This window comes from Lissotriton helveticus, chromosome 4_1 (genome assembly GCF_964261635.1).
Source record: "Lissotriton helveticus chromosome 4_1, aLisHel1.1, whole genome shotgun sequence".
NCBI classification, from domain to species: Eukaryota; Metazoa; Chordata; class Amphibia; order Caudata; family Salamandridae; genus Lissotriton; species Lissotriton helveticus.
In genome coordinates this window covers 410,073,892-410,098,020 of record NC_136063.1, presented here as the reverse complement: position 1 = coordinate 410,098,020, position 24,129 = coordinate 410,073,892, and positions in this window count along the sequence as shown.

The following is a 24,129-nucleotide window of genomic DNA, read 5'->3' as shown; positions in this document are numbered from 1 at the left end:
AACCGCGTTGTAACAGCATGCGTGGTAAAAGCATGCGTTGTAACGTCATACATCCGTCATTAAAGCATCACCAAGCGGAGGCTTCATTGTTAAGAAAAGACGCCTACATGATAGCTCGCTTCAATAGCATCACCAAAGGACTGAATGAAATGTCTGAAATGGGTAAATGCTAAAATAGTTTGTAATAAGCTGGTTCCCAGTGTGCAGGACATACAGCAGACGAAGCCGAGAGGTGTCTTTATGATATTTACTATGTTCACAAGATCCATAGTATAGTCCATGAGATATGTGGTAACAGAGAGCCGCACCAGGAGCAGCCTGCTAGCTGCTCAGCCCATCTTCCAACTGTCACACACAAATCATTCCACTCATGTAAACATTCCACATAGAACACTTACACTGGCTGAGCAGCTAGTAACAAGGTAAAGGGAAACAATATTAACATAACCTGAACACACAACATTATCTTCTCCTTTTAAAATTAAAAAATAGTAAACCATACTAAATGAAAGACGACTATGCACAAAATATACAAATGAAGTAAATAGGGGTGGGCGGAATTTGCATAGTCGCGCTACGCAAAGCTCCGCAAAACAGTAAAAAATCTCCGCGAGCACGCAAAAGTTCTGCGAACATGCGGAATTGCTTGTTCCGCCCATTTGCAATGCTTTTTTCCTGTTCATGAATGCTGTTTGCGTGCTCGGGAGAAATATCTTGCGACCACGTATTTTGAAAGCGCGAATAAGCAAAGAATTCCGCAAAGCCGCGGATCACAGAATTTTTGGCAATTGCGCGTTCTCCATGGAACACGAAATTACCCAAATTCCGCGACTGGAACGGAATTTACCACCCAGGCCTAGTACATAGTCTGAGGCCCAGGGGTAAGTGGTAAAACCACACCCCGAGATGGAAACAGACTGAGCAAAGGAACAAGGAAGAAGGAAGAGTGAAGAGAATTAAACAGCCTATCACCATCCTCTTCTTTTAACAGTGGAAATAAAAAAAGAAGAAGCAGAGAATGATCAGCCCACTGACAATTAGTGGAACACCACATGAAAAGACATGTGCACAATTGTGAAGGAAGTAAAGGGAAAAACGACCCCTGAACTCCAACTCTATGGGTGGACTGCACCCATGAAAGTACTCCCCATGTAAGGAACACGTGATAAAATGGGACCGGACCCACACGGAAGCTGTGAAAATGGGACTGGAACCAGTGGCGGTGCGTCCATTAAGCCACATGGACAGCACCGTCACACCTAAAATGTAATTTGTACCAGTAAAAGTCTTGCAGTCTGACAAGTCTCGCTGAAATTAAACAGCGCCTTCCGATTGCCTCGGGCGTGTCCCAGTAGCGTAATGCTCCTGGGACACGCCCGGCCCGGGCAATCTGAAGGTGCTGAAGGGGGTGGGGCTGTGGCAGCTTGAGTGACAGACTCACTCACCAGCCCGCGAAGCTGTCTCAGCCACGCTGACACACATGATGGGGGGGGGGAGGCTGAAGTCCGGTGAGGCCAAGAGGTGTTGCGCACCTGCCAGGGTCCACTTCCTCCACAAGTGAAATTTAGAGCAGCCCAGCAACCATGCGGACAACTCTGCACGTTGGCAGGAACCACCATCACGGCAGTTCCCTTCAATATATTTAATGTTTAATGGGTGGTACCATTTGAATGCGGGATTTTGTTCTTGAAAAAACAAAAACTAATAACTCCATTGAAGTGTTCTCCCAAGGGAGTAGGGCTAATTTCAATGGTTTTACTCTCTCTTGCCACCTCATTTTTCTTGGCAGTAAGGGTGAGAAAAACCTGGCCATTTGAACGACCACTCAAAATCGGGCAGGCAGTCGAATGGCCAAACTGGACCTTGGCCACCGGAGGAGTTTATCAGCCACAGATAGAGCAGTCTCCATCACTGACATACTTAAAGTTCACCCATCTGTAAATCATGCAGGCGAGCATTCCGTTGGGTGTAGAGGGTACTTCATTGCTGTTGCAACAGAGCAGTCTCAACGCCAAACTCTAACGCAGCCTCTAAATTTCTTTCCACATGCTGCTGAGGCTTAACACAAGATTCTTACTGAGAGGAACAAAGCTACAGGTTTTAACACCTGCCTCTCTCAATAATTCATTTGCTGCAGTGAGCAATCTGCCACCAAAGAGCTTTCAACCCAACAGTATCACTTAACCTACAGATTATTAAAATTTATTTCACACCCGAGAGGGACGCGCTCATACATCACTACATAATCTAGGAAGGACGTGAGGGAAAAATGAAGCAATTACAGAAGCGAAAAATCTTCAATATTTTATTCTGTTTGGTAGCTGGAAGGAAACTGTTAATTCAATCTAATTTCTACATTTCTTAACTGTAAAAGGCACATTGCAGCTCTGCTTGTGCTAGTTGAAGCATGGCTTGGCTTTGGCTCCGTGCAGCTCCCCCCGTGTTATTTGAGGGGTGCACAGTATAGCATTAGACATTGTTATTTTTAGTAAGTGTCATCGGACATGGACTCAAATTATGCATATAGAATTAACAAATAAGTAACACTTGTTAGTATCAGTGTTAGTATATGTTGATTGGGGTGTGAAATGTATTTCCACCTGCACCTTTACCCTTTGTTATAACATAAAAATGTTACATAAAATGTATAAATATGCTTACCTGCAGAGTAAGTTACAGCGTGGCAAAGGTAAAAACCTGTTATATAACAATATACAGGATAGTCTCTGGAAGTATTCTGACTCATCAGAGCTGCAAACAACTTTAATGTGGTAACCTGAAAATGATGTGGCCTGTGTAGTAAGTACTTAAGTAGTAAAAGTGTCAGCCACCTACTGAGATTCTTCTACAACAATTTTTGGCTGTTTTATCATTAGTTCCATGCCCATTGTTAGCTGCACCTCGAAGAAAATATATTAAAAAATGTCTTCCTTCTGAGCACGGAATGAGTTTTTAAACAATGTATCGGTTTTGCCAAAGCAAATCCTCTCCACGCAAAACTCGTCTTGCTTTGGTGGAATTTCCTTCAGCCTTTTTGGAAAAATAAGACAAAACAGTTACTGTCCATTTTAAATGCTCCATCTATGTATACATCCATAAGTGTTGGTGATTACAGGACTAACGTGCATGTGACAAGTACTCTTATACGGAACGATCTTCGGAGTTTGCTACACATAAAAACATATAAAAAGTAATTTAAAAATAAACAACAGAAAAAGAAAGTCGTTGGAGGGGAGGCCTCGTTGTTGGCGTAATCAATGCTAACCCCACATTTTGCATACACACATCCTGCAAAACAACTTGTGGCAATGAACACAGAATTCAGGCACTCACAATGATGTGCCCAAACATTACCTAACTCACCTCACAGCACAAATCCCCCATGGAACAGGTGACAAAGCACACATAATGATCACCAAGATACTGCAGAACAAGCACACAAAGTCTGCTGTGTGGTAAAATCAATCACTCTCTGGCCCGCCCAAATGTAATTCCACACTTCGTTGTACAAACATCTCGCACTGTAACAGATGACCAAGTAAAAATAATGTAATGTTCTTGACGAACACCCAAAGCAAGTGAGTGTGGGCATCCAATAAAAAACAAGAGGCTACAAAAACACAGATCGCAACTCGGCCAGATTAGGATTTAGATGCAACAACAGGTATTAACTGGCGGCTGTATTTTGCGTTAGCATGGGAACTTTGTACATACTTTCTATGCAATCGCAGACAATTTGCCTTCCCTATGATACTACAATGAGCTCATGCATCTTTTGCGCATGTGCTGATTGCGCGTGCGCAATTTGCAGACAATAGTGTCCTCCTGGGGTCAAGTGCATTATAATGTTCTGTGATCCAAAAGCTAATAATTCGCAAAATCACAAGTCTTTCAACCACAAAAAAAAGGTTGCAATGTAAAGATGTTAGAAATGGCCTTCGAACTCACAGAGTACAGTTTGTGACTCCCTGCATGTCGGAAGGTGTGGGGGGCATAAAAGGGGTCCCATTTCCACATTCTGGAAGGCAATGGGTCCCTGGGGAAGACATATTTAAGGGGGGGTCTATATGGAACAAATGTGAATTGTATTACCCATTTACTGCTAATCCAAGACTGCATGATGCCAAACGATACTAAACTATCTGGTAAACCTTAATAAGGTCATAAAAAACCAGATGAAATACATACTGCCAAGACCCCAAAAATCCTTAAGATGCCACTGGATAGAGAGAAGTCAGAGCTAGATGTAGGCAGAGTTGATGGGTGTTTTAGATAGAGAATTAGACTAAACAGAGGTCTAATACAGAAAAGGTTCACTTTCCTAGGAGAGCCACTTGGAAGATGGGGGCCCTGGTCAATTGCCCATTTTGCCTTAAAACCTCTCTAAATGGAATGTATCATTGGTTTGTGAGGGCAATCGCAGTCTGAAACCCTTGGCAGAGTACCAACCTATCACTCAGGTATATGGATTTACAAAGTGGAAGCTGTCAATGATAGACATCTTCAACTTTGAGAATGTCAGCGGCAGATATCAGGGGGAGCAGACAGTGGTTCGGGCAGCTACTGCATGTCCCTCACCCCCAAATTTCCTTCCACAGCATGCTGTTTATTTTTCTTGGAATGCAGCTCATGTCCCTTTACAGGATGCATATGACTTTCTGCAAATGGGAATGTAGCAATAGAGATGCTATTCCTCGCAGATCTCTACTGCATCCCTGCATTCACATGCATTCTGTAGGATTTGCAAAGCGTGATTCCTGCTTTATTAAACTTTAAATAAATAAATGCATACATGCATCCAAATACTTAGAAGAGGTGATTAGGTATGGGCATATTGTAATAATTTAGAGATTGATAGTTATCATCATCAATGATTATAAGAATGAGTAAATATGTAATACTTGTTTTACCTGCATAGGATGGAAATCAAGTTACTATTGATCATGACCATTGTTCAGATGATACGGATGAATGGATTTTTTTATTAAGTCCCCTCCCAAAGATGAAAGTTACAAAAATGTAGGCACCTAGAGTACAAGAGCCTAGCCAGGACATAGTGTCAGCAGAGAGAAAAATGCAAGCACTGTCATGAATTAATTTAGATTTTGGTAAAAAAGGAACCCATATCCACCTCTGACAACTCAGCACGACATTTGTCAAGACATTATGGGCCTGATTCCCAAAAGTAAACGTACACTTTAGTGTAAGTTAAGGATATTTTGGTATTCACAAACACATTTTACTAGTAGTATCTTTACAACTGATCTCTACAACGAGTGTAGATACTACTAGTAAAATGTGTTCGTGAATACCAAAAAGTTCATAGTGTAAGTTTACCTTTGCAAATCAGGCCCTACATCGTTAGTTTTCTATCGTTATGTTAAGTTGAACTCAGTGCAGAGATCCCAGATTTGATGCAGATTAGAGCGGAGGGACAAAGTTAAAGTGGGCAGTCACAAAGAGTTTGATTTGCAAGTAACAAATGACAGGAATGTCATCTGATTACTGACATGTCACCACCATAGAAGCTTTCCAAATAAAGTTATAAATAACAGTAGTTCCTGTTCAGGTTTCTTGCTCTTTGAAAAATTGTGGATCTGCCTACAAATGTTAAGGAAAAGGCACTTGTTGATGTGGTGGAAGGTTCCTTTAATTTCAAGCTAATGAAAATCTCAAAAGGGGCCAGATGTAATAAGTATTTTAATAATCACAAATGCTCCAGTTTAGTATTTGTGACTGTTAAAATGCTTTTTATGTACTAATCCCAGTTTAGGAGTCAGAAAATTATTCCAGCGTCTAAAACAAGACCTCAAATGTATACCGATTCGGAGTCTAGAAGAGGCATTTTGTAGATGCCTCATGCAAATACCAAATCAGTTCAAAAGTATCAATGTTTTACCATCTAAATCCGGTCTCAAAACATTGCGTTTTTATTTGGGTCTGCTAACTGTCGTGAAACCACTAACTTTTAACATTTTCAAACTCCCCCAGCAATTTTTGCAAACCTAATTTCTCAGAAACTACTGAACTTCTGGTTTCATACCATGTTCGGTTTAATTACATTCAGCCATTTTATCAGTAATGGAACACACCTGTTAAAATGGAAATACTGCCTTGTGACACCACCCACCCCTTCCACTACCCATCTAAAGACAGATCTGCATATGCCTTGTTATGACAAACCCAATCCAAACTTTTCGTTTCAAAGTTTTGTACACACCACCATTAAGAAATGGAACTCTGATCAAACCATAACTAAGAGTCAAGTCAAGTCAAATATCTTTATTTCGGTTAAAACAAGAACCATAAAAGACGTACATACAGTATAAAAAAAGCAGAAACCAATTCCCAATTCCGCGCCCATCTTTCTCACAATTGAAGGCCAATCAGGGGTACTTGCGAAAATAAAACAATAAATACATTTTTAGATCTAAAAACATGGCCCATTCATCAAAGATAGAAAAGTCACAGCATTACAGTTAACAGTTCTTTAAAACATACGTTGTATGAGTGGTAATGCTCCTATTTTTCCACAAAAGAAAAAAGAAGCTGGGTTTATAAAAGTTATAGGCAATACAGACACAAACTCGTAGTTCCAATCCCACCTCTAATACTTGTGGTGACTCAACTGAGAGTCTAACGAGGGACACTACAGCTTAAGACCCCTTCTCCTTCGTACTATCTCCAAAGAAAAAGATATCTGCTTACACTGAAAATAATGGATTGGGTTGTTTCAGTTCTAAAAATTCTTTCTGCCTCACTGAAGCGTCTAAAACCCATAAGACGACAAATAGGTTTTATCCATTTTCTTCTGGGGAATGTATATGCAGAGCAGAAGAATAGTACATGCGCTTCATCCTCTATGGCGCCATCACTACACAGTTCACATCTAGCCAGGTCGTCCTTCCCTGCGTTACCTTTATTACCAACCCATCTCGCAGTATTTGCTTTGATTTGTAGAATGCCATAACTGAACTTTAAATACAACGATTTAGCTAGGCCTGGAAGGATCTCATCCATAAAGGATTCGAATCTACTCTCTGTCTTCATAGCAAGATATCTCAAAGTTAGGGTCCCCAGTTCAGGGTTATATAATTTTGCATGTAAAACAAACTCCCAGTATCTTACTTTTAACACATTTTTACAGCTCAAACTTAGGCCTTCGGGATCTTCCCAGTAGTGACTCAGTCCCAGCGTGAAAAACCAATCCTCAATATGGTTCAACCATACCAGCTTGGTAGTGTTTTTTATTTTCGACTAAGAGTCACTATGGTTGACTCTGTAAAATATGGATCAATACGAACAAGTGATTTGGAGCAAGTGTAGAAGAGAACTAAAGACACATTCTGACTTAATACTACAGTGAAAAGTTGAAAGACCATGGTTCCGTAGTACAGCAGATCCTTCTTAACCATCACACTATCACACTCTTACTCTTCACTGCTTCATAATATAAACTTAGTAATGAGGTGGAGATGTGGTTTTGCTTCAATGCTGTGTTTATAAGTACTGCACATAAAAGAACAGCAAGGCATAAACGATATATGCAGATGCACAGAGTGTAATATAGTATTTATTACTTTTGTTAAGGGAGAAGAGGGGCAGCATGGCCCATTCAATGAATCTCATGAATCGTGACCACTCTTCATGCCCAACAATATTAAAAAATAACGTAATTCTCTGTGCATTTGCATATATACTAGATAAACTATGTGTATGTTTTTGTTGCAAGACAAAAAGAACACAGCATGTATCTACCAAGGCCAGGCTGGGTTGCCAACCTTTCAAAATGTAGTTCACGCTTCATCTTAAAAAGGAAGGAAGGATTCAGCACTTGAAAAGAACTTAAATAAAATGTACTGAGTTAGGTGGGTGGTGCTCCTCCTGCCCTGACATGTTTAACCCGACGGTCTTGATCACAGATAGTTGTCTCTCTTTAATGTTGATACATTTATTTGTGTGAATACAAGGTGCTTTATAGGACTTAAGGTCCCCATACTTTTGAATTTCATAGAACAATGGCATTTGAAACTGATACATGTACATTACTTATGGCCATTCAAAACTCCATCTAAATAATCTATGACAGAGTAAAAAACACATTTCAAACAATCGTTTTACTCACATTTAGGCACCTTTTAGCAATTTCATTTTCGTACTTTTCTCATAGCACAACTATTACTCACTCTGGTTTACTTCTCCCTGGTGTATTAATACAACAATTACATGATGTTGCCTTTTAAAAGTCCTCAGTGCCACAGCTATCATGATCTGAATACTCAAAGAGCTCATATGATGTTTTAAAGGACACCCATAGCATTAGATCCCTTCTAGCAGGATAATGGTTTGCAATCTGAAAATAAAGTTCTATGATGACTCATAGATTCAACCTAGTAGGTAAAAATTTATATTAAAAAACGTAGTAAAGGAAAATATATGTTAATTGGGTTATAAATATATAAATACTTCTACATCATTGTTCAGACCTGTCAGTTACACTGTCCCCAATCGAATGATTTACGCTGGCATAATATCCTTGTTCAATCACCTTCTCTATCTCTTTTTTTATTCCAGATATCTCAAACACATAAGGTCCCCAGAGTCATTGCTATGTACCTTCTTAAAGTATTTCACCACTTTGTAGTTGAAATCTTGCTTAGTTATCGCCAGAATGTTTTCAAAGATAATTTTTTTAGCGTGTATTCAGTACCTCCAGGATAGTGAAGATTGTATGTAACTTATATTATGTATGTTAGGAACTTGCTTGTGCAATTGAGAAATATTCCAATGTCTTCACTTAAACATTGGTTACTTTGTTTTTGTTTGTGTTCTTTCAATTATTACAGGGCTTGCAATGTTGACAGACACAGAAACCTGTAGGTGCGTGGCCTAACCATGAATTTACACTTTCTACTTAAAATGGCTAAACACTTGAAGATCTTTCATCAACTTGGTTGTTTGTGTGCTCACAGTGGACTACATTTGAGGCTCCTTTGTGTAAGTTAGTATAAGTCTGATCTTGTTGACCTCCGTATCTTTAAGTTTTTTGTCAAAATGCTTTAAGACCAATATTTACTCTGTATTGCAAAGGGACTAGTAATCAACGTGGAAAAAACTAAGTTCCTAGTCCTAAATCCTCCAAGGAAACTGGGCCGCCCTCCTATTCTTAATTCTGTTGCCTTGGAGAAAGTATCCGAATTTGACTATCTCGGAATTCGGATTACGGATAGCATGAACTGGTCACCTCACATTGCTAAGATGGTCCTCAACCACAAGAGGGCAGGAGGAGCCCTCTTGAGGGAATTTCGGGCATCAACTAGGAGGTCGCTTACCCCAATAATTGACATTTACAAGGCTAAGGTAGTAACATCAGCCTTGTATGGGGCCGAACTGTGGGGGCATTGCTGTCTGGACGCCTTGGCAACAGTAGAGAGTAAGCTCCTGAAATCCATAATCACCATCCCGCCGAGTACCCCAACCGTACCGGTGCTGTTGGATACAGGCTGTAAGAACATTAAAGACCAAGCCCGGCTTCGCCCACTCCTTCTATGGGCACGCATTTGGAGGGGCGAAGAGTTAAAATCGTACGCTGATGGGTTGGCGGAGATAATGAGTTTGGGCGGTTGGGCAAAAATAAGATGGTTGAGAGATACTAAAAAACTTCTGGAGAAAATCGGACTGGGGGATTGTTGGGCATCAAGATCGGCTCCACCAAAAGAGGTGCTGAAGAGACTTTACTGGAATTGGGTTGCGGAACAGCTAGCTACAAACCCAGAACATTGCAAGTCCACTGCTGCCTTTTTAACAGTAAAGGATGTTGTAGCCTTCGAGCCTTATTTGGACCTAATAACTCTTCCAGTCGACCGAGCACTATATTTTAAATTTAGAGTGGGCTCGCTTCCACTTGGGGCATTGGTATCAAAGTGGAAATCAGGTGCCCACACGTCCCCCTATTGTGCATGCTGTCCTACTAGGATTGAGTCCATTACGCACATCCTATTTGAAAGCCCGGATTATGCAAAGCCCAGGAGCTATTGGCTTAAACCCCTTTGTCGGAACATGGGCACTCGTAGTTATCTAGTAGCCCTGCGCATCTTAATGACGGATACCTCCCCCCCTATTGTATGTGGTATAGCTAAATTTTTAAAACAATTTTGGTTGATTCGTTGCAAGAGACTGTCAGTAGCAGCTTAATTCATTTTTAGCTAATTTATTTTTGGCATTCTATGTCTTTTACCTTTTTAATATGTGCATTTAATATCGCTGTTTTTTAAAAAAATGATGTTTTTTGTAGAACTGTAAATGGCTGTATTGTGTGTACGCTTACAGGGTATCTTGCATATCGAATAAAAGCTTATCAATCAATCAATCAATCAATATTTACTCTTTTCTTTCCTATTGCTATTCACATAAATGGGATCGCACTCTTAAACACGTCACATGAACTGCAATTTTGAGTCAAGAGGTTGAAAGGTATGCATTAGCCACTGAGAAGGCACCTTGTGCTAGGCTCTATGGAAAGTCCTCCATAGTTTAGTAAAATATATTACGCACAATCTGAGATGAGCAGAATGGCGTACAACCTTAGAGCCATTCTTACAATCACATTGCAAAGTCAAACCGTCTCTAAGTGGGTCGTCCGTACATTGGACATTCTTCAACAATGTGAATGCCTCAAAATCTTCAGAGAAGTTCTTAAAATAAATGTCCAAATCTTATTAACCTCCACTTTATGAAAAATGTACCACAAATACCATAACCCCGCATTCCAACACAACACAACTACCATTCATTTTAGGGTTCAGGGTGAGTTTGGGTTTTGGGGTGCCCAGGGTAATTTTAGTGTTTAGGGTGGTTTTGTGTTTTGGGGTTTAGGGGTATTTTTAGGGTTCAGGGTGAGTTTGGGTTGCACAGGGTAATTTTAGGGTTCAGGGTTTGTTTGGGTTTTGAGGTGCCCAGGATAATTTTAGGGTTCAGGGTTTGTTTGGGTTATGTGGTGTGGAGAAGTGTGGCTCAGGGGTTAGAGGCGGCAGACCCGGAATCTGAGATCGGTCCTGGACCAGGGTTCAATTCCCCGCCCCGACGGGTCTTGGGCTAAAAATTCCACGGACTCGATAATTCTTGCCCCGGTGCCTCCTCGACTCACGGGTTCACACTCTGCGACTCTGGGCAACAGCTTGCTTAATCTCCACAATGGCCCCTCGCGGTGGGATGCCTGACTTTCACCTTGTGGATACCCTGCTATCTCACAGGGGAATATCAGGAAGGGTTCCCTAAGCAAGCGCCGGGAAACCCACTGCGGGTAGCTGTGCGCTATATAAGCTCAACTACATTTACATTTACATTTACATGTGGTGTAGGGATGTTTTTAGAGTTCAGGGGGGGTTTGGGTTTTGGGGTGCACAGGGTAATTTTAGGGCTCAGGGTTTGTTTGGGTTTTGGGGTGGAGGGGTATGTTTAGGGTTCAGGGTGAGTTTGGGGTGCCCAGGGTAATTTTAGTGTTTAGGATGGTTTGGGGTTTTGAGGTTCAGGGGTATTTTAAGAGTTTGGGTGAGTTTGGGTTTTGGGGTGCACAGGGTAATTTTAGGGTTTGGGTTGTAGGGGTATTTTTAGGGTTCAGGGTGGGAGTAGATTTTGGGGTCCCCAGGATAATTTTAGGGTTTAGGTGGTATGGGTATTGGGGTGGTAAGGGTAATTTTAGAATTTTGGGGGTGTATAGTTATTGGGATAAAAAGGGTAATTTGGGGGTTTAGTGGGTATTTAAACAAAATTATATATATATATATATATATATATATATATATATATATATATATGTTACCAAACAACCAAAGTTATTGCACGCTCTCAGGACAAAAGAGAATAGTCGCCAAATCCAGAAAGTGCTGTTTAATCACAACGCGTTTCACCCAAAAATGGCTTGATCACGTGATCACGTAATTTTTTGGTGAAACGCGTTGTGATTAAACAGCACTTTCTGGATTTGGTGACTATTCTCTTTTGTCCTGAGAGCGTGAAATAACTTTGTTTGTTTGGTAACATTTGAATACCGGAGTAACTCCGCTGGCGAGCACGCCACCTTTCTTGGGTCGTGGGGATCCAGAAGGAGTAACTATCGTTTTGGATATATATATATATATATATATATATATATATATATATATATATATATATATATATATATATATATATATATATATATATATATATATATATATATATATATATATATATATATCTCTTTCATATATATATATATATATATCTCTTTCACTGTTGTTGCTGGCGAAATAAAATCTACCCGGAGTGCTTATATCTTTTTTCATGAAGGAAAATTGATCATCGAGCTCACATATATATATATTACATAAACCAAAAAGGATCCAATGCGCACTCAGAGAGGGAAAGGTTTCACCAATTTATTTCAAGAAATATATATATATTTACACAATCTATATATATGAATCGCAACATTCTAGTCCCAATAACTTTGGCGCCAATTGACAAACCTTCGCAAAATTTTCAAAACTTATGGCCCTTTTCTTTCCTCTCATATCTTAATAGTTTCGGAGTGATTCTGCTAAGGGGGGTCCCAAAACATGTTTTCGCCATGCAATTTTCCATAGGAAACTTTAGACACGGCTACAGCCCGAACTGCTGAGCGGAATTACACCAAATTTGGCAAAAAGGTAGCCCTTGGTTCAGAAAGAGCCCTTTTTGTTAACTGGTGTAAATCCGTTCAGTAGTTTTTAAAATATTAATGGAAAAAGAAATATATTTATCAGGACAGAGCCTAACCACACATCTCATTGTGAGTTCTGATTGGCTATCAGCACTTCATCCAAGAAGTGTTGGCAGCCATCTTGGGACCAATATACACGATAGCACCTCATTAAAAAGCATTGCAGTTAATAGAAGGTTTTAAGACTTTAGTTACATTATAAATCATTGGTTGATGGTACCATTCTCATTTTAGGAATTGTGGTGTGTTCTAAGGTGATTTTACTATGTGAAAAAGCCTTCTGCTGGGATATCACGAATCATGTTTGAGAGAAAACTATTTTCTCATGCTTTTCCCACAGAGGTTTGGAAGGTGATCTATAAGCTAAACTGAAAGCATATTTTCTGTAAATTCACATTATCTTTCTCAGTCATGTGAGAATGAATTCTGACATTCTCAGTAAAACATGTACATCCAACAAGGGCAGAGACTGTCAGTTGATTCATTTGTGTTCTACTGCAGCTTCCCAGAGTTTTCTAAAGAACAACTAGAGCGCTAACAGTCCTACCTATGACAAACGTATTGCACACCTGAAGCCATCTTGATCAGAATAAAGTGGTAACTCTTAAAATATTTAATATTAAAAGGAACAAATTGAGGGGGTTCATTTTGCCGTAGAAAGTATGATTTGTGCTTCAGAAAGAAAAATTAAGGCACATTTTGAGTAACTTCTCAAATACTCTTCTATTTCATTAAAAAATTCTGACATGCAGACTGAAACATGCACTTTCAATACCAGCAGCAGACTTCCCTGGTGAGCGGTAGCTTTACTACAGTGATCTAATAAGCAACTAGAGTGCTAACATTCTGAATTTATGGCATATGTGTGACACATCTGAATGCCTTTTTTTTGTTTGTTTTTAATGTTTATTTCAAACCGAACATTTGCAGATAAATCGTACATAATACAGAATGCTTTACGGATCAGAGAAAACAAGTCAAAGCTAAGTGAGGGGGAAAAAAACAGAAAAAACAACATGAATGAGCAACCGTTTTTTTTATATCTCCCCCCCCCCCCCGCCGCCCTGCCCACCCACTTCCCAGGACCGAAGAGTGTCGGATTCCAGATTAGTGCCTGCACGTCTGTCTTCTTACGGTTCCTCCTGACCTTGACAGAGCTATCTGCTAAGTTGTTTGCCAATTTAGAATACAAATTAGGATTTAAGATATAGCATAATTACTCCATAAAGTAATTGGGGCCCATATGTCTGCCCCTTTTTTGCGGGCTCTGGCTCCTTTGCGTTTATAAACTTCTTTCTCCCAACGGTATGTAGCCAGCAGTTTACCCAGCCAACAGTGGAGGGTGATCTTTATCAAGCCATACAGTTGCTATAGTAAGCCTGAGCACCGCCATCATAATATAGAGAAGTGTCATGTTAGGTGAAGACAGCCCTTGGTTGCTTATACCCAGCAATATAACCTGTGGTGATAACATAATATCTCTATTCATTATTTGTGTAAGTTGAGTTAGTTGATGGTGAGATTAACAACTTTTTAACTAATCCACAGATCTCAGTGAAATAACCACAGACTCTGGGTAAGAGTCATAAGCTTTATTTAATTTTTCAGTCATAAATTGAATGCTCATTTACAGATTCACAGTGCAAGCCCCATCATCCTTAACATTGGAGAGAAAAATTCATTTAGCAAAGACATTCATTAACACAGAATTCATTCAACAAATCCAATGCAAAAGAGTGGATAGATATAGAGACAAAAGGCATAGAATAAAATACATTTGCAAAGAATTATGCAAATTTGAGACAGAATAATAATTACCTAATGAAATACTGAAAACCACCCCGCTGGCAAAAGGACTGGTGGGGGTCCCCTGAATTAAGGTCTGGAGACAAAGACTAAAGGACAGGATCAGGACAAGGCAAATACTTACTAGACTTCTCTATAAACCAGACGACACCAGGGCGCTTCTCTCTCTTACACTCTCTCCCTCCTCGATGTTCTTCCGGAATCTTCAAATCTAATCTGGCTGTCATTTGGATCTGAATCTTCCCAGTCTGCTCTTTTTTCTTTTCTGCTAGCAGCTCTCGCTTCTCTTTCTCTCTCAGCATCGATGTCTCTCTTTCTAACTTAAGTTACTCTAGTTATAGTCATTACCACCCTCAAAAGTTACAAATATTGATGAAATACTGAATACGATTGGACGGGGCAAGGGGAGTTTCATTACACCACACTGACATATTCATTTTTATTAATATTCTTATTGTCCTGCAAACCCTTCCCCTTTAGCTCATTCACCACTTTTAATTCTCATATTTGTATTGTTGCAATATTTATTAACATTTATTACAGGCTCCATGGACGAGGGATACACAACTCCTCTTTCTCACGACTTCTGTCCTTGCTCTTTGGAAGCCATTCAACTTGGGGGTCATTAGGTCACATTGCGAACTCACTGAGCATGCGCAGCTCCGATTTCATTCAGCGCTATTTTCTTTCATTCATGCACGATAGCAGGCCCAAATATGCACTATTAATAAAGAAATCATAAACAGATGTTAATCTATCATAAATATATATATATATATATATATATATATATATATATATATATATATATATATATATATATATATATATATCACTGTTCATCACCCACTTCTACTCTATCCTATGTTACTAATCTTCTCTTGAGCAAAAGCATTATTAATAGCAGCTTTCTTTTGAGTTTTACAAGCAGATGCCAGGCATGCGGTACCTTACGACCACATGTTAGTTCTTCTGGTGCATGCGTGAGAGGTTTTGTTCCCTCTCAAAGTGGGTTAGCCACGTTACTTCTACGTAATTCAGGTTTGCATATGCGCAAAGCAATTTCCAAGTTAAAGCGAGCTTTAGTCGCGTTGCAGTTTATTCCACAATAATTAAGCATGCATAAAGCATTCTCCCATGTGCCAGTGTCCATTGCATATTAGTTTCGTCTTATCTACTATTTTTACGGTTAGTAAAAGTTAATGGAGGATTGTTCCGAGCAAGTTTCGTTTTATTGAATCCTTGCGCCAACAAAGGTATCGCATTCTAACAACGTTGTTGTTGTAACGACTGCGTTGTAATAGAACGCGATGTAATAGCATGCGATGTAACATATAGACAGATAGATAGAGCAGTGTTGTGAACCATTTTAAGACACTATTGTAAATTTCCCGATCCATGCCCTTATATAGGTATAAATCACTGTATCCTTATATAGGCATAAGAATTATAACCATATTTAATCATAGCCCATGCAGTCCAAATACGGCAGGGCTACTTCCACTAGTTCCGAAAATCTACAACGATTTCTTGAAAAACTCGGCTTCAGCAGCTAGGGATTTTCCCTTGCTCAAGAACTGACTTGTCCAAGAACTAAGAGTCTTTAATGACATTATGTCTACCTTCACGTCAAACTCTGCACCTTCAAGGTATAAGATGCACTGAGAGAGACGCTGTCTTTTCTCCTGCCTAGAAATCCAGCTGCAGTGTTTCCAAGCTACCCTTGCGGGTTGTTGGCCAAGACCTCATGGAGTTTTCAAAGAACTGAGAGTCTTTAATGACGTTATTATGTCTACCTTCACGTCAAACTCGGCACCTTCAAGGTATATATATGCCCACACTTGCCATAGCAAACACACGGTGGTTTGAAGAAGTTTGACTATCTACTTGCCGGACGTACCCTGCTACTGCAAGTGCTGAAGGAAGCCGACCCTCCAGCAGACGCACTGAGAGAGACACTGTCTTTTCTCCTGCCGAGAAATCCAGCTCCAGTGTTTCCAAGCTACCCTTGCGGGTTGTTGGGAAATCGAGTCCTGAGCCTGACCTTCTTCATTCCAAACTAAGGTACAGAGCTGATTAGACCCTAAGAGAAATCTTGGACTGATTCTTGGCAGAAGAATAATCTATTTATTCTGCACCTCACTTACTTCTTCCCTCGTACTAAGCTTAGGTTAGGTACATCGGCGTAGGCGTATTTTAGCAGCACCAGTTGAGTACTTTTAGCCTCTGTTATTTATGAATGTATTTATCTATGGTTTAGGAACCATACAATGCTCTTACAGTATTATTTTATTCTACTCTTTATACTGTATGCATTATATTTTATAAACAGTTTTACGATTGTAGCAGTTCATTTCTTAGGCTTGAGAAAGAAGACTGTTCAATAAATACTTTTATTGAAAACGCCCGTCTATCTATTTCTCTGCACCTCTGGTGAAACGAAGCATGCACGATTGACTGAGTGAAATATCTATCTATTGTTTCCACGACTCTGCAGATCAGTTTTATCTTGGGGAAACAAAGTTGTCATGTTTATGCGGTTGTCAGAAACTAATCCCTTCTTTTTTATTGGAGAAAGTTTCTAGTGACCTCTGAGCTAGCTGGCGCTCACACTTAAGTCTAATATATTCGATAGAGACCTAGTAGACCTCAGTCCTACGCCACATCTATAGGATATGTTATTCCAATGTGCAGAGCCTATTGGGAATATAGGAACTACACTACAGCAGATCAACACAGTGTTATAATAAAGACTGTGTCATTGAATTCCTATGGAAGAATAAGCACTTTTATTTACATCATAAAAACATGGAAAAACACACAAAAGAAAGTAGGGTAGTGTCGAGAAGTGAAGTTAGAAGAGCTCAGGCATAAACAAATATGGCCAAGAAGCACTCAACAGTTAGGCCACAAAAATAGCAAGAGCACCATTGCAACAGTATACAGTAGTTATATTGAACAATTCTGTGTCAAGGTGCTAAAGTCGAAAGCGTTTCGATCCCTCAAGTAATAGTGGGATGATCATCAGGCCAAGGGGGTATGTTGCCTGAGAAGGATGTCGGCTGAAATGAGGAATAAAGCAAAGGTAAAAGGAGTAGACAAGGGAAGAGGGAGAGGGTAGGGAAAAACTAGAAAGAATAGGTTTAAAGAGGTGATTCAGGAAAACAATGCAGGTGAGCCCATGGGTGCGCACATGCTGGTGAATGCTTATAGTGAAGATAAACAAGTGAGATACTGACTCCCAGGTGCTGTGAGATAATAGCATTTAATAGTACAAGGTGGACTGAGATCATGCCAAGACCCTGGCAACTTGAAAGGCAACTAACCGGATGAAGCAGAAAATACGATTGGTGAATCCACGAGGCTCCATGGGAGAATCTAAGACCGAGGGTCGGTAATCATTAATGTGGTGACGGAGGACCTGGATATATTTGGTCATGAAAAGTATACCAATGGCTAAATGGGTTACAGATGCCGGTCAGCGATCAGTGTAGCAAGGGAGGTGGACTAGGTGTCCAAGGACTACCTGCGAAGGAGAGGCAGAAGAAAACAGGCCAAGTGACGGTAAGCAGTACGTGAGGGATTACGAGATGGGGACAGGCAGGAGTTGACCTGAATATGTCTACAATGGATAGATACCAGGGATGAGGAAGCCTAATGGAGCGTTCCTCCACAGACACGAAAAAGACCTGTGAGTGTAACGAACGACCCCACATTCAGGAATGCAAAAAAAACATTTCCAAAATCGTGGTGCGTGTAGAATGCCATGTTCTTACCAACGGATTAACCGGCAGGCATTTCCATGCAACACGGGCTCTCAGCAATCTGGAGTGGAGTACAGAGGAGCAGAAGTGACGCATTGCGTAAATGAGGGTGTTGTGATGATGTCACAAACCTGAACTAGTGAGAACGAGTGGGCTTCTGGGGTCAATTTGGTGACCATATTGGAGGTGGATAATGACCAGAGGAGAGATACGGGAGACAGCATGCAACAAGGCTCATGGTGGCCAATTGACTATTCAAAAATCATAGGGGGGTTGCCAAGAACGGGCAAGGAAACACATGTGACGATGAAAGAGAATAAAACAAGACAAGAAGACATGCATTTAAGTTGCTTGATGTGAAGTTAATAACATGTACTAATATACATACATAGCAGCAGCAGCAAAAGTGAATACATTAACAACCATGAAACTCGACTGTAAAGATACTAAAAGAACCAAAGTGTGCAACGAAACATCAGACCAGTGAGGTCCAGTCCTCTAGTCTCTCCAAACTAGTGTTCAAACTGTTGGTACGCAGTATCCATTTAAATTCCTTCTTTATTGAGGATATAGCTTATGTCAGTTCCTCTCGGAGGTGGATTGACTACCGTGATAACTCGCCAGCGGTGGCAGAAGCGGATATGTATTTTTTGTGATGTTTGACCAATATATGTCTCGTCACATGGGCATAAGATTGCATAAACAACATTCGCAGTATTACAATTAGAGATTTGATTGAGAGTAATGTTGATGTTGCCAAATACAAATTCCGTACTTTCAATGGTAAAGTGACATACAGTACAATTCCCATATTTAATAATGGAATCGTCTCCTTAGGGAATCGAGCCGACCCGCCCTGCTACCGGGAATGTTTACAGTGGAGGAGAATGTGGACAAGAGTTATACATCTCTCTGTCGTTATATCACATCTTCTCTGGATGCACTGACCCCTTTACGTAAGGTGAGAGACAGGCCCGAGGCTTAAATGCCTGGTTTAGTGAAGATCTAGGGCCGCATAAACTTTGCTGCAAACAAGCAGAGCGTACATGGAGGAGGGGGTACGGGGAACAGGATAAGGCGGCATATAAAGTGGCCCTGCATGAATACAAGGCCCAGCTAAGAAGTGCAAAGGCCAAGTTCCTAGAAGACACTCTGGCGAAGGCCTCTAATAAATCACAGACCCTGTTCAGGCTTGTTAAGAGTCTGTCTGACCCATCTTGTACGGCGCCTACAATACCGGCCTCGCAGGAACTGTGCGATTCCTTGGCCCTTGCATTCGAGGAGAAAATCAGGAATATCTTGACTGGACTTACTAGATCTGAACAGTCTTTGTCGCCTACATTCCCCTTTTCGGAGCCTTCTGATACTTTGGGATCCGAGGGGGCAAATGTTGGAAATGATTTGCCTCAGCTGTCCTGTTTCCAGTTCCCTCGCTGGAGGAATTTTGTACTCAGGGTCGCCGCTTGATCCAATGCCTCATAAAATCTGGAAGGCTTTTCAAGACGAGCTATTTCCCCCATTGCATTCCATCTGCTGCCAATCACTGACAACTGCAACAGTTCCGGACAGTTGGAAGATGGCAATTGTAACACCTTTGTTGAAAAAGGCTTCTTTGGACCCTCTCTGCTCGGCCAATTATAGGCCGATTTCGCTATTACCATTCGCGATAAAAATTCTTGAGAGATGGGTGACAAGGGCCTTATCCAACTTCCTGGAAACTAATCTCTGCCTGGATGCTGTTCAATTTGGCTTCAGACCGGCTCACGGCACCGAGACTGCCTTGGTCACCGTGTTGGATGAGCTACGAACGCGGGTCGACAGAGGCAAGTCTGCATTTTTAGTGCTACTTGACATGTCGGCCGCGTTCGACACGGTGAACCATAAAGTACTACTAGGCCGTCTTCGGAGTGCGGGAGTGAGTGGTCTGGCTTTGAATTGGCTAACTTCCTATTTGGATAATAGGCAACAAGCTGTGGCACTACCACCTTTTCGATCAGCCACTCGGCAGGTGAATCAAGGAGTCCCTCAAGGATCGGCGATTAGCCCAATCCTATTTAACATATATCTCCGTCCCTTGGTAGCACTGATAAAGTCATTCGGCATATCAGTCATCAATTATGCCGATGACACTCAGTTGCTTTTTCCTTTGAGGGACCGGAGACAATCTCAAGGGACTCTTTTCACCGCTGCATGTTGGCAACAGCAGCATGGCTGCGAGCTAATTCATTGCAGTTCAATGGGTCGAAAACGGAGGTACTCTACTGCTCCTCGGACCGAATTTCTCGTACACTACCGGTTGACTTTTGGCCATCTTTTATCCCGGGTTCGGTGGAGGCGGCAGAATCGGCTCGCAATTTGGGAGTTCTGTTCGAACCCAACTTGCAGCTGGATGCTTCCGTAAATAGGACGGTAGCGACATGCATGGGCCTGCTTCGTGCGCTTCGGAAAATCTTGCCACTTCTTCCCCGGGGCTCCAGAGCAGAGGTAGTGCATAGTTCCATCCTCAGTAGGTTAGACTACTGTAACGCACTACTTCTGGGAGCCCCGAAGATCCTGGTCCTTAAACTCCAAAGGATTCAGAATATGGCCGCTAAATTAGCCTTGTCTCGCCCGCGTTCCTCTTCTTCATCGGCAGCTCTGGCCGATCTTCACTGGCTTCCGGTCCAGCAGAGAATTGCATTCAAGGCCTCGTGCCTTGTCTTCAGGGCCCTGCATGGACTGGGACCACTACCCCTTCAGAGTCTCTTTTCTTGGTATCAGGCCACTAGACCTCTGAGATCCTCCTCGGCGTTCCTGGTTAGGGTCCCCAGGATACATAGAGTGAGGATGGGCGGACGTGCTTTTAGTTTTACGGCCGCCAAGTTGTGGAACACTCTTCCTCTGACATTGAGGAGTAGCCTTGATCTACTCACTTTTAAAAGGGACTTAAAGACCCATCTGTTTCCAAGGGTAGTGTAGTTTATGTAATAGATGGTTCTGGATCGGTCTCAGCGCCAGGATGTCCTTTGGGTGACAGTTGCGCTTAACAAGCAATAAAATACAAAATACATACATTAGAGACTGTCCCACTAAGGGGGGTATACCCCATAGATCAGTTAGGGTCTGTGAGGCCTTTTTAGGGAGAAGGCTAGCTCTAACTAAGTGATCTTTAATGTTCCGATTCTTTCAAAATGCAAGGTTACAATCACCTGCATTAAGTATGGGCCAATATTTCAACATGCACTTCTTGACTTGGATGGAAATAGGGGAAAAAGTGGTTACACATACCATGTGGTCATTAGCTGTTTTGGGTTTAGGTGTAAGTAGTATTTTGCGATGACAACACCAAACTCTCTTAACAGATTTGCGAACAAGTTTTTCAGGATATCCTCTGGTATACAGTCTTGTTGCCAGATTGTTAGCCTCATGGAAGTAGTCTTGTTTAAATGAAGAATTCCTCCAGATGCGTAGAAATTGTGAAAATGGCAGTGAGTCCCTCAAAGCACGGGTGATGACTGTCATAGGAGAGAAGGGTATTCCTCTCTGTGGGGTTGCAATATAGGGTGGTAAAAAGTTCACTGTCAACAGATTTAATCAAAAGGTCTAGAAAGGCAATCTCTGACTTACTGTGTGTAAGTGTAAATTTGAGTCCATTAAAGTGTTGAGCCAATCGAGAAAGAACAATAATGTGGGTTCAGTACCATGCCAGATCATAAACATGTAATCTATGTACCTTCTCCAAATGGTTACACTATTGAGAAATGAGTTGAGGGGAGCCAGTATCTTAACAATTTCAAGGTCATCCATATACAGAATGGCAAAGTTGGGAGCGAAAACTGCTCCCATAGAAGTCCCTTTGACTTGTTGGTAGAATAGTCCATCAAAGGAAAAGAAGTTACGTGTGAGGCAAATTTGGAGAAGATGCAAAATAAACGATGTAGGTACAGGATGAGGTCTAGTTCTGGAATCAAGAATTGTTTCAATACCATGCAGAGAGCAGTTCCATGATTGGTGGGAGCAGACTGATTTGCATATAGCAATGTCTGAACTGGGGTGGCAGAGTGGGCTAAAGAACGGTGATGGATTCAACCCAGATCTTTTGACTGGGTGTGAGTGTTTGATTGATTCAGATGCTCCTCCATCGCCACCCCCTTTTGTACCGCTTTTGGCCGCCATAAGTGTGGCAGGGTATGCTCAGACGTGAGTCCCTTGCTCACTTTGCCACTGGATTCAAGCAAGCCGGGCTGAAGACGGCTGGAATGCCAGAAACCGGTCCTCGGAAGCTTGTTTCCGGTCCAGGGAAGACATGGCTTGGCAGTTCGGGCTGGACTGTTCTCATGAGGCACAGGGTCAGACTGATTTGCATATAGCCATGTCTGAAATGGGGTGGCTGAGTGGGCTAAAGAATGGTGATGGATTAAACCCAGATCAGTTGACTGGGGGTGAGTGTTTGATTTGCTCAAACGCTCCGTCCATCATCCCCTTTTGTATCGCTTTGTTCGCCCTAAGTGTGGCAGGGTATGCTCAGACATGAGTCCCTTGCTCACTTGGCCACTGGATTCAAGATAGCCTGGCTGATGAGGATTATGAATCCGAAACCGGTCCCAGGATGCTTGTTTCCGGTCCATGGAAGACATGGCTTGGCAGTTCGGGCTGGACTGTTCTCATGAGGCACAGGGTCAGACTGATTTGCATATGGCCGTGTCTGAAATGGGGTGGCTGAGTGGGCTAAAGAATGGTGATGGATTAAACCCAGATCAGTTGACTGAGGGTGAGTGTTTGATTTGCTCAAACGCTCCGTCCATCATCCCCTTTTGTATCGCTTTGTAACAACAGAGCCAACCATCCCGACATGCACACTGCAGGGGCAGCTGTAATCCTGATTCAGCCACACCTCCTGCACTCACATTGTGACATTTAAGTTAAATGGTATTGACATGCCATTTTACTTATTTGTGTGTGCCTGCTGCACTCGCAGAAGGCGGGGTCACAAGAGCTGGGTGATGTGGTCTCATACCTTTAAGTGTAGAAGTAGACTTATTGCTGAGTTCACACTCATTTTCTTTTTAGGAAGGAATTTGTGTCCCTTAGGTATACACTGTTTGAGTAGTCCAAGCAAGAGAGCACATGTGTGGTTGTGGCTTAAAACCTGTTGGTAGGGGAAGCCTAGCTAAGCGAAGCGTAAGTTAGGGAATAGCGATCATAGGACTCTGAGCATCTTTGTTAAAGGCTTTAATTGCATTCATTTATGTATCCAGAGTAAGATGTGCATCTAGGATGATTCCTACGGTGCTTTGTTGTTTTGGTTAATGGGGTACTTCTCCTAAGCCTACAGGCCATGTGGGATGTCTTGGCGTGAGGCCCAGTTTTCACTTCTGAATATTTCAGTTTTGTCTGGGTTAAGACTATAATAGTTACTGGTGATCCACTCTTTCCCCTACGACCAAGCATAACGCCAATCCCAATGTCACGGTATTGTTAATGCAGGGCTCGAAAAATCCACTCACCCGCTCGCATTTGCACGTGGGATTCAGTAAGGACGAGCTATTTTTAGGTCCTATTCGCCCTTTCTGGTGAGTAGGAAGACAAACTGACACTTGACCTCTGCCTCTGAAAGTAGAGCAAATGTGACAAGATAACACAATTTAAAGGCATCTTTAATGCTCACAAAGCCAACGAGCAATAAAAATGCTTATAATAATATGACATGTTTAATAATAATATGAAATTTTTAAAGCGCCTGGTTACACTAAGGCCAGTGTGTCCCCGTGCTATGGAACAGCTAGCAATAGTTATGAAGTCCAAGTAGCTCTATCCCCACAGTAGAGTCCACCCGCT